The sequence below is a fragment of the Chamaea fasciata genome, unplaced genomic scaffold (genome assembly GCF_029207755.1).
Source record: "Chamaea fasciata isolate MVZ Bird 193981 ecotype frontalis unplaced genomic scaffold, bChaFas1.0.hap1 SCAF_3, whole genome shotgun sequence".
Taxonomy (NCBI): domain Eukaryota; kingdom Metazoa; phylum Chordata; class Aves; order Passeriformes; family Sylviidae; genus Chamaea; species Chamaea fasciata.
Genome location: NW_027094088.1, coordinates 96,578,134 through 96,587,961, shown reverse-complemented (window position 1 = coordinate 96,587,961; position 9,828 = coordinate 96,578,134).

The following is a 9,828-nucleotide window of genomic DNA, read 5'->3' as shown; positions in this document are numbered from 1 at the left end:
CATGCACTTTACAGGCATTCAGCACTGCCCAGAAAGTATTAACTGGATGAGATCTTACAATTGTACAATGATTTTCAGGAAAGCCTTTTGCACTCCAGGCCACTCCACACTTGTTCCCTTCATGATTAATTTAATGCCCAGAAGAAGGTGACTGTTATTTAGCCCTTAAGCTACCCTGTAACTGTTGTAATTATAACCAAAATCAAAGTTTAATTTATGGTCTAGTAATACTTACAGGTACAAACAAATGGGAACCCATTGTAGTCTTTGACATCACAGAAAGTTCCTTCCCTTATAAGTCATACTAAAATAAGCTCCTTATTCATAAGGAGATCTTAGAACATGAATGTGAGCAAGATTTTTTCTGACTGGAAATACAAAAAGGAACCAATAGCCATGAAGTTGCATGGAGAGGATTAGAAAAATAAAGCTGGCTAATTAAGAAAAAATTCTAAAAACCAGAGAGGTAAAGGGAAAGCAAAAATGACAAAAACAGCTATCAGTAAGCTTCAAAACAGCGCTGGGGTATAGGAAACATAACCAGGATTGGCTGTAGTGGAAGAAAGCAAAGTAGTGAATGGGGCTGAGGAGGGATCAGAGACAAAAAAGAACAGTAACCATGATAGTGCTAGTAACATGAACATTGAATAAAGGCAATCATAGAAAATGATTGTAGAAAGGACTGACCAGCCTGGGAGCAGGACTATTCTGAAATATAGCATCAGGACAGAAACTGGGAAGGAAGTGGCAGAACAGGTTTTCGAGAATAGGAGCTGAAGGGTGTTAAGGGATCTTTCTAGGACAAGGGAGAGAAGCACAGATGACAAGTTCTTCCTGCCTCTTTTTTTAAAAAATAGGGGCTTCTACAAGGAACAAGAAAAAATTTTCCCCAAGGCTGTGTGCTTAAAAGATACAGATCTTCATACCTTATCATCTTTGCAAAATCAACTCTAGCAGTTACCAGGATTCCAAATGCTCACTGTCTCTTAAGTGTGAGGCACAATTGTCTGACCTGCTTATAACAGGGCTCTGTTTTTCCTTCCTACTCTAGGTAATCTCCACTCCCAAATTTTTGATGGCAAAACACATAATAGAGCTTCCCAGCTCTCACAAAGTGTTGTCAAACTCTCTTCCCTTTCATCCTCCTCTTCCTGACTCCTTTACTTTCATTTCTTTAATGGACTGTTTTCTGCTTGCTCTCTCCTCTGCTGTTCCTTCTGTTTCCCATTGGAAAGATACTTTTACATCAGTAGAAAAGCATATGTATGAGTGCATACTATCACCCTTTTTGTAGGAATATTTACCAGAATAAAGTCCATCTTATCAGCACGCTTCCAGCTGTACAAAGAAAAAAGGTTGGCCAATCAATACTCTTCTTCCTCTCCCTTTCTTCTATTTCCTTGTTTTTAATCTCCTCCCTCTCTCTCTCCTTTCAAATACCCATCAAAACACACAAACCCCCCTGCATTTGGAAGTTTTGTTCTGCATAGCACAAGTCAGATTAATTTGCCTAATTGTTGTACAAACATCATGCTGCCCATCACTACTCCAGGGTGAATGAAGGGGAAGGACCTGTCCAGTAGACCTTTGTGAAGAGAACAGATTTGTATGCCAATTACAACCTGTGTTATTCCTGTTATTGCACTCTTTCTCAGCTTACATAGATCATACTAACTCTGACTGATCTTCCACATTTTTTCAAGTTTTTCTTTCCTCTCAAAATGTCCCTAACCTAATGCTAGTTGTTGCATCCAAATGCAAGACTGACAAAAGTAACTATGTGGCTGTTAAGAGGATTTGGGAATAACAGGCTATAAGTAAAACACAATCAAAAATTAGGCCTATGACAAAATTCTCTGTCAAATATTAGTTTCATCCACCTCATATTTTTAATACTACAGCAACATAGATGTTTATGTTACACAGATTTTTACCATGCCCTAAACTTTTCTTGCCATGAAGACGGGAATTTTATCCAATTAGAGCAATTATTTAAGTATTTATTACATCAAAAGACATGAATTGTAAAAACTTTGTTAATACTGCAGAGTGAAGCACTCCAAAAGATACTAAAAATGAGAACCAGGCTAAACAAACAGTTTCATTTTGAGTTCTTTGAGCCCTTTATACCAAAACTTTCATTCACTTGACCACTCACCTTTTTTCCAGGATCCACTCCAGACTACAACAGTACATTAAATACTATTCCACACAACTAAATTTATTGACTGAATAAGATCCTGGGCATGACCCTGGAGGTTGGAGGTTAAGGACAACCAAAACACAAAATTAGAATTTGATTCCTAATCCTACTATTATTTTGAATTTTTTATAGGAAGTAGAAGAGCATCAGTAGGACAGACTGAAACACACTGACTTAAATACACCCTCATTTATTTGAGATTTAAAAGCTATTTCAAAAGACTTTCTATCCAAACTAACCACTTTAAGCATTTTATCCATTGGAATTTCGGAGGAAAAAAATTCATGGAAGGATTATGTCCTTCATGTTCTATAAGAAATCAGCCTTTTCTTATGCACTTTTTGAAAATGTGTGGGTGGATATATCTATATATGTATATCGATATGCGTGTGTGTGTATATATATATATGTGTGTGTGTGCGTGCATGTGTCATTTCAGGAAGGCTAAAATATACTGTATGCTAAATTAGGCCTGAAAGTATATTTTTGGTCAATCTCAACCTGAACTTCTTATAAATAAATAACTTGCTGAAAAGTATTTTCCCAGACCTGCTGGGACTAGGAAAGTATAGGTTTAAAAATCTGCAGCAGTTAATCAGAGGAAGAAATCTCTGGTATAGTTGACAGCATATGGTAAAAAGAAGCATCTGGCAATTTCTTTCACCAAAAATCTGTCCTGCCTAGTTATAGGCCCTACTGGGCACTCTGCTTACACAAACTAATATACAAGGGTCTTATTCTCAGGAATTTTTAGTCACAACCTTTATTAATATAATTAACCATAATAGTTCTATGAAACTCTCTGAGAAATGGTACTTTGCTCTTCTCACTGTAATGGATGTATTTTACCTTCATTTTTAGGCTCAAGCTGAAGTTTTATCCATTTAGATTTTAAAGTAGAAAGAGATATTAGAATATACAAAAAAAAAAATTTAAAAAAAAGGAAACCCTGGCCCCTAATCCTTTAAGAATTGACAACCTTTGTGAAAGAATATTTCCCAAACGAGGAAATTGCTTTATTATTCTTTGTATTTTCTTGAAATAAATAGCTAGAAATTTTAATTGACTTGTGTGAGATCAAAATAAGTCAGGAGACTAAGTAATTCAGCTTGTAGCTGATTTAATTAAAACACACAAATTGCACAGTATAGCAATCAAAATAATATAAAGTGTAAATTTTTTTATTTATGTGGATGCATATTTCAAGTCACAAAACCTCAGGAGGGGTACACAAAAACATATCACACAGTAGGCTTTTTCCCATTGCAATATTATCTTACAGTGATGAGCAATTTTAATATTACAGCTAAAATACAAAAAATTTGGGGAAAAAATGCATTCATTAAAAATGTTTTCTTAATATTTCTTAAAGCCTGCAAAGGAATCAATTTCTACCCTTCCCCTTTCTTTGGTTTGATCCTTCTGGATGAAACTAAACAGTAAACCTAAACAGAAAGCTTAAAAACACAAAGATTTAAAATAAGAGGACCTTTGTGAAACCTGGTAATATAATCTAAAGTACAAGAATCAGAATTACAGCCACTACAAGGCAGAAAATAATCAATTAAATATTTAATAACCATTTAATAAATGATGGTTATCATTAGAGTTCTGGTTTTTCTTTTTTTTTCTTTTTTTTTTTTTTCCTTTTTTTAATATTAGAAAAATAAATCAAAGGTTGCCAGGAAGTTAGACAGAAAAACTGGGCAGGGCTGTTTTGGGAGGTTTATCACGCTTTTTTCATTTTTTCCTTTAATTTAATCAGTTCATTCTATATACTAATGAAGTATACAGAACACAGTATACTAAAGTTAGGCCATTCTCTGTTCATTTTCTGGTATGGAGTACAGGAGAACTTGTGTGTTCCATCATAATTATCCATCTAGATGAGAATGTGAGTAAGGAAGCCTTTGTGGTGAGGTGCCTCACCATATCCCTTTTTTGGCAGACAGGTGTAAGTGAGTCTATGCAGCTGCTTCAAGCTTAAAACAAATCCCCTCATTCTGCATGGAATTTCCCAGCAGCTTCCACATCCTTATCAGTACTCACCCTCAGAGTCCAACCCTTCAGCCAGGGGATGACAGATTCTAAAAACAAAGAGATTATATTGTCATGCAAGTAATGACCCTATGACAAACTATGGAATGCTCTGGGATGCATTTTGAAGGGTATATGGGAACTGAACAGTGAAATTTTATTCTGATTTCTTGGGGGGGCGGGGGGAGGAGAGGGTTTTAGGGGGTTTTGGCCTCCTCTGTTCTTTAACTTAGTGTGGCCATCATGTGGTTGGCAAAAAAATGTTCTACACTTTAACTGCACAGTGGCCCTTACTGGTGCCAGCTGTTACTGTGTGGTCTGAGCAGTTTATCTTTAACCATCCTGATAGCCAACAGATAATCATCAGCTTAGGTGTTATTCAATTTCTGCCCTTGTGGGAAATTTTTGCCATGCAGAGGGAGAATAAAATGAAGAAAAGATGCAGATATGGAACAAGAATTGCAATCATAACATCACCCTAGGAGCAAGTCCTCTTTAAAAAATGAGAACATTTTTGACATATTGGTTTGAAGGAAGTGTCCCTATACCATTTCTTTTATAATGTCATGTTACAGATAAATTGTCATCTCGCCTGACTCTTTCAGAACTTAGACTGAAACAGAATGCTATCATTGACTAGCTAGACCATGACTACATATTTTGCTCCAGCCTAATACATATTTATCCTGTCAAATCTCCTAGCCACACACAGAATTTTAAATTGGTTACAAGGTAAGTTAGAATATTTTTTTGCAAAATCATGTATTATTTAATGTATTTACTACATAGTATTTTAGATAGATATATATATTTGCATTATATTATTTTTTAATTTATAGTTTGGAATATTGATTTTAATTCAGAAAAGATGCTATTCATTAAATAGGACAAGAAATGCTGAACTGCAGCAAAAAGGTCTGGGCCCTTACTTAGTAGTGAATGGAAACTATTATGTATCAATAACAGGCTTGTGTTGTACCTCTGGAGAGATTTCAGGTCATTAGAATTTTTACTTGCCACCGAGAAAAATAACAGATCAGAAATAGCTAAGAACAGCAGTCAAGACTAAAAGTGACTTCACAAATTACAAAGAAGTAATGAGTCCTTTTTTCTTTTTTTTTTTTTTTTTTTTCACATAACTCAAATAACTCCAAAAAATCCATGGCAGGTATTTAAACCTCTGCACATTCTGCAATGTCTTTTGGGTTTGGGGTTTTTTTCTTTCCTCTGTGAAAAGACATTTGAGTGTTCTACATGATAAAAAAGTTTTATACTGAAAACAATAACTGACACTACCATAAGACTTTAATCTCAAGGTTCTCTATTTTTAGTGGGTTTGGATTCAAACCAGCAGGAAAAATATTTCAAAAATCGATACTTACATGACACGAACAAAAGTTGTTATGCTCATCACTTAAATGTTTCACAAATTTATAATCATCAATGTCTTTTCAAGGTAGCCATTAGAAATAGCACTTCAATTAGTTTTTTTCCTTGTGAATTAATTTTGCTGAGTTTATTTTATTATTTCATAATTATACAGTGAAAAATCAGTTTTATTTATTTTTATAGATGTGTACTTCATGTAAAATCAAACTTTAATTTCAAGGAAGTACAGATTATGTTTTTTAGAGTGAGAAGCAAGCACTGAGATACAGACAGTGGCAGAAGAGGGGACATCTCTGTACAGACTCATTTCAGGAAACTTTATGTTTACTGGTTCATACCATATAAATAATAATAAGGACACATTCAAACTAGAAATTACACATTTTCATATCATTATTTGAAATTAGTATAATAGAGATATTCAGAGAAACCTACTTAACTGCTGGTGAAGATGCAGAAGACATAACAAATTCACAGTTTCTTACAAGTTTCTTATACTCTAACTTCTGCATGTTAAGCAAAGAAAAAAAAAAAAAAGAAAAGCTCTGTATTAAAAACCCACAATTTTTGTCACCAAGTTCCAATTGTACTTCTTTCCCCTTTACACCAGAAGCAGCAGTCCTAAAACTGTATTGATTTCTTTCCTCAGCTGGTCACTTCAAGTGTGAAGTGCCCAGTTTGGAAAACTGAAAAGCATCCAGGGACAGTAGTTTATTTAATTGCATTGTAGCTTAAAACTCCTGCATAAATGTTGCCAGTTGACAGTATGCAAAAAATCCATTGTCTATTATCCACTCCAATATGGCAAGCCATCTTCTATTGAAAGAGTTATTTCTCATATGTAGTCACAATTTGTATGCTGGCGCTTTGATCAAGGGCAGAGATTAGAGAATTACTGATTTGACACAGTGGCAGAATGTAGATCCTGCCCTTCTTGCTGTCCATGCAGTACTTAAGGAATCGCTAAAAAGGCATCAAATATTACACTTTCTTGTGATATGCAGTATTATCTGCTTCCTAGTTTTATGGTGTGTCAAAGTCTGATGAAGTGATTTCACTCTATTTCCACCATGCATTGAAGAAAAAAAGAACTGTGAGCAAAAGTACTAGAAGGCTGAAAATCTGGATATGTATGAATAAAGGACAGATGTCTAAAATGAAAGCTTCTGTTTATTGATCACAAACTTCTTTCTGTGACTGCAATAGCTATAGCAGGAAAGCATTGGTATGAACTCAGCAAAGAATCAACCATTTGGACTAATGTCAATATTCAAGACTATAAATAGGTGGATAGCTACCAAAACAATATTTCTATATTGAAACCTGTTTTTTGGGGGGTTATTTTAAAAAAGGAAAAAAACCCACCCAGCATTGTTCAAATTCCATTAAGTCACTTGGGAAAGCTGTACCACTTGATAGAGCCAGAGCTATTCGTCCCTTAGAATAATAATAATCTTAACAATAAAGCAAAACTGCAATACAATAATCCCTCTAACTCCACTGAAACTCATTATCATGTTTTCCTTGTCTGAACGGACATCTAACCATGGCCCACAAATTAAAAGTTTCCAAAAAACACCTATACAGAGTATAAAAGTCTGTAAAGTTTCTACCTAAATGTGACTTTTGCATTTTAAGCATTAATGTGCTGTTTTAATCAAAAACATGTCAGCTAAAACATTGAAGATAAAAGGTCATTGAAGAAACAAGAAGAAGGATGGACCTGACTCACAGGTGTACTGGTAGTTGGTGCTAGGAGAAAAATACTGTGGGATGCACTACCATTTGCATAAACTAATGTCTATATAGGTGGTGTTCATTTAAAATTGAAGATTCTTTTTTACATACTTTTTAAAAAGAATTAGTGATTCCATTTCTTATGCATTACAAGGAGAACGGTAAGGTCACTTAAAATGGAATTGAAGCAGCAAAACTGAAACACTCTTGGTATAACTCAACAGATAACTGGTTTATATTTTAATATTCCAGGAGAAGTAATCAGCAATTGTTTATTTCCAATATATTCTACTCTCCTCAGAAACTCAATATATCATACATTTTGCTTAAAACTTCAGTGGAGTCAGACTAAGGTGAATTGATTAAGTAACGACTCAATCTCCTTCAATGATTCCAGAGGGGATCTAACAGCCACTTCCTCAGACTGTATGCACACCATGGGGGCAACCTTTCAGTACAGGAAAAAGAGGAGGGGAATTCAGCCAAAGTGTCCTCTTCATTAGAATGCCCAAGGAAAGGATATTTTGTATCAGCTACCGAAGCAGTATAAGAGCTGGGAGAGTAGCAATTCATTCTGTAAATCAGCAAGATTCTTCTGTGCTTGCAAACCAGCAGCCTATTCACCTTAAAGACATTCAGTATGCATTTAATGCTTTATAAACAAGCAGAGTAATAATATTATTGTACAAGATAAAGGGTACTACAGACTGGTCTGAATATCCTGGTTCTCACTATCCCTGACACATATCCCTGACTTTACATCCTATTTAATGATATTTAAAAGATAATTACTTTAGTCTGGAGCATTTCTAAGTGCTGATCATGCTCCCTATTCTCCCCATTTAACCTGCTTCGCTTCAAGCTAGGCGCACTGCTTCAGCTGTATTTATGTACTAAATGTGGAGGAGGTTAATAGTGAAAAATGGTTGTATCATGCATGAGCGACTAGTCCAGCATGAACAAAAAAATTCAGGCTGTATTCACAAACCTGCCGGTCTGATGCTTCAGTTCTCAGTTGGGAGTAACCATTTTATCCAATCATCTCCTTCCACAAGCAAGTGACTAGCTCGTCACTTCTCCAGTGAGTGACTTGAACTTAACATTTAACAAAAAAAAAAAAAAAATTACAGATTACTCCAGCTAACAGAATATAAACATTGTAGCTATCATCACACCATCCCAATCTACAAACATAGCAACAATGTAGTTACTTCTGAGAAGAACTAATTTTTTGTACTTTAAAATTATATTATTTTCTAAAAAAACTTGGGATTCTATTAATTTGTTGCCTGTACAATGAATTACTTAGTAGACCTGAATGATTAGCAAATTCATCCAAATTTAAACATGTTGGTTCAAGTTTTATCGTGAATGTATCATGACTTAAGCTGCTCAAATCCAGACATAAAATATATAAAAAAGGTGTCTTCTGAAGAGACCTCAATGTGTGTCATCTCTGATGGCAAAATAATTATTAAGCCACTTAACTCATCAATACGTCTGACAGGAGATTAGTATAGACAGGGTCACTGTAGACATGTCATGACATTTTCTATAATTTTTCTGGTTTAGAAATTCACAGCTATTTTCTACAAAAGGGGTAAATACTTGCAAAGCTTATTTAGAATACTTCACTCTTCTAGTGTTTCCCGTAAGCCTTCTCTGACATTTGACCTACCTCTCACAGGTCAGGACATTTTATCTGAGTTGGGAATAATTACAACTGACAGCAGCACATAGCTTTTTTTCCCCCTAGTCTTAGTTATAGAGAAAGAAGAACAGAGACAACAGATTAGAGGATTGTTCAGCAATCCAATTTGTGGCCTATTAGTCTTGAAAAATCTTTTGTTTTTGCTGGAAGGGCTCATTTATAAGTTTATCTCATGAAAATTTTGGTCACAAGGAAACACATGTGACAAGAAACTTGATAAACAATTCTTAAAGAATTACAGCCAGAAATCACTTCCATGGAATCTGATGCATTGTCAGAGCACTCAGTATCAAGGAATAATGTTGGTACATTTTCTAGTAGGCGCTTTCTAAAGTACTACTTAAAAAAAGACAATGAATTCTTTTGAAGACTTTCATTATACCTGTTTTCTTCACAAGGGGTTCGTCCTAACTTCAGAAGGATCCTGTCACTGTTAATTTAAAAATTATAGTAGATACAAGTTGATTCATTGTCCAGATGCCTCTTATAGCCAGAGTTTAGCATTGGGATTAAATATGGCACACATTGAAATAAATTCATAAGCCTAGGCTTTACATTAGAAAAATGGGCTGTAACAAAAGCTCACTCTTTAGTACTTTAATCAGGATAAGTTTTCTGGGGGAATTTTTTTTAGTTATTTCTTATTTAGATACCTATATTTTTCCTTATAAATAGCAGTTAGCATCTTAGTAATTCAGCATCTTCTAAACCTTGATGGTTTTCTTCTAACAGAATTCCTCCATCATTAAGT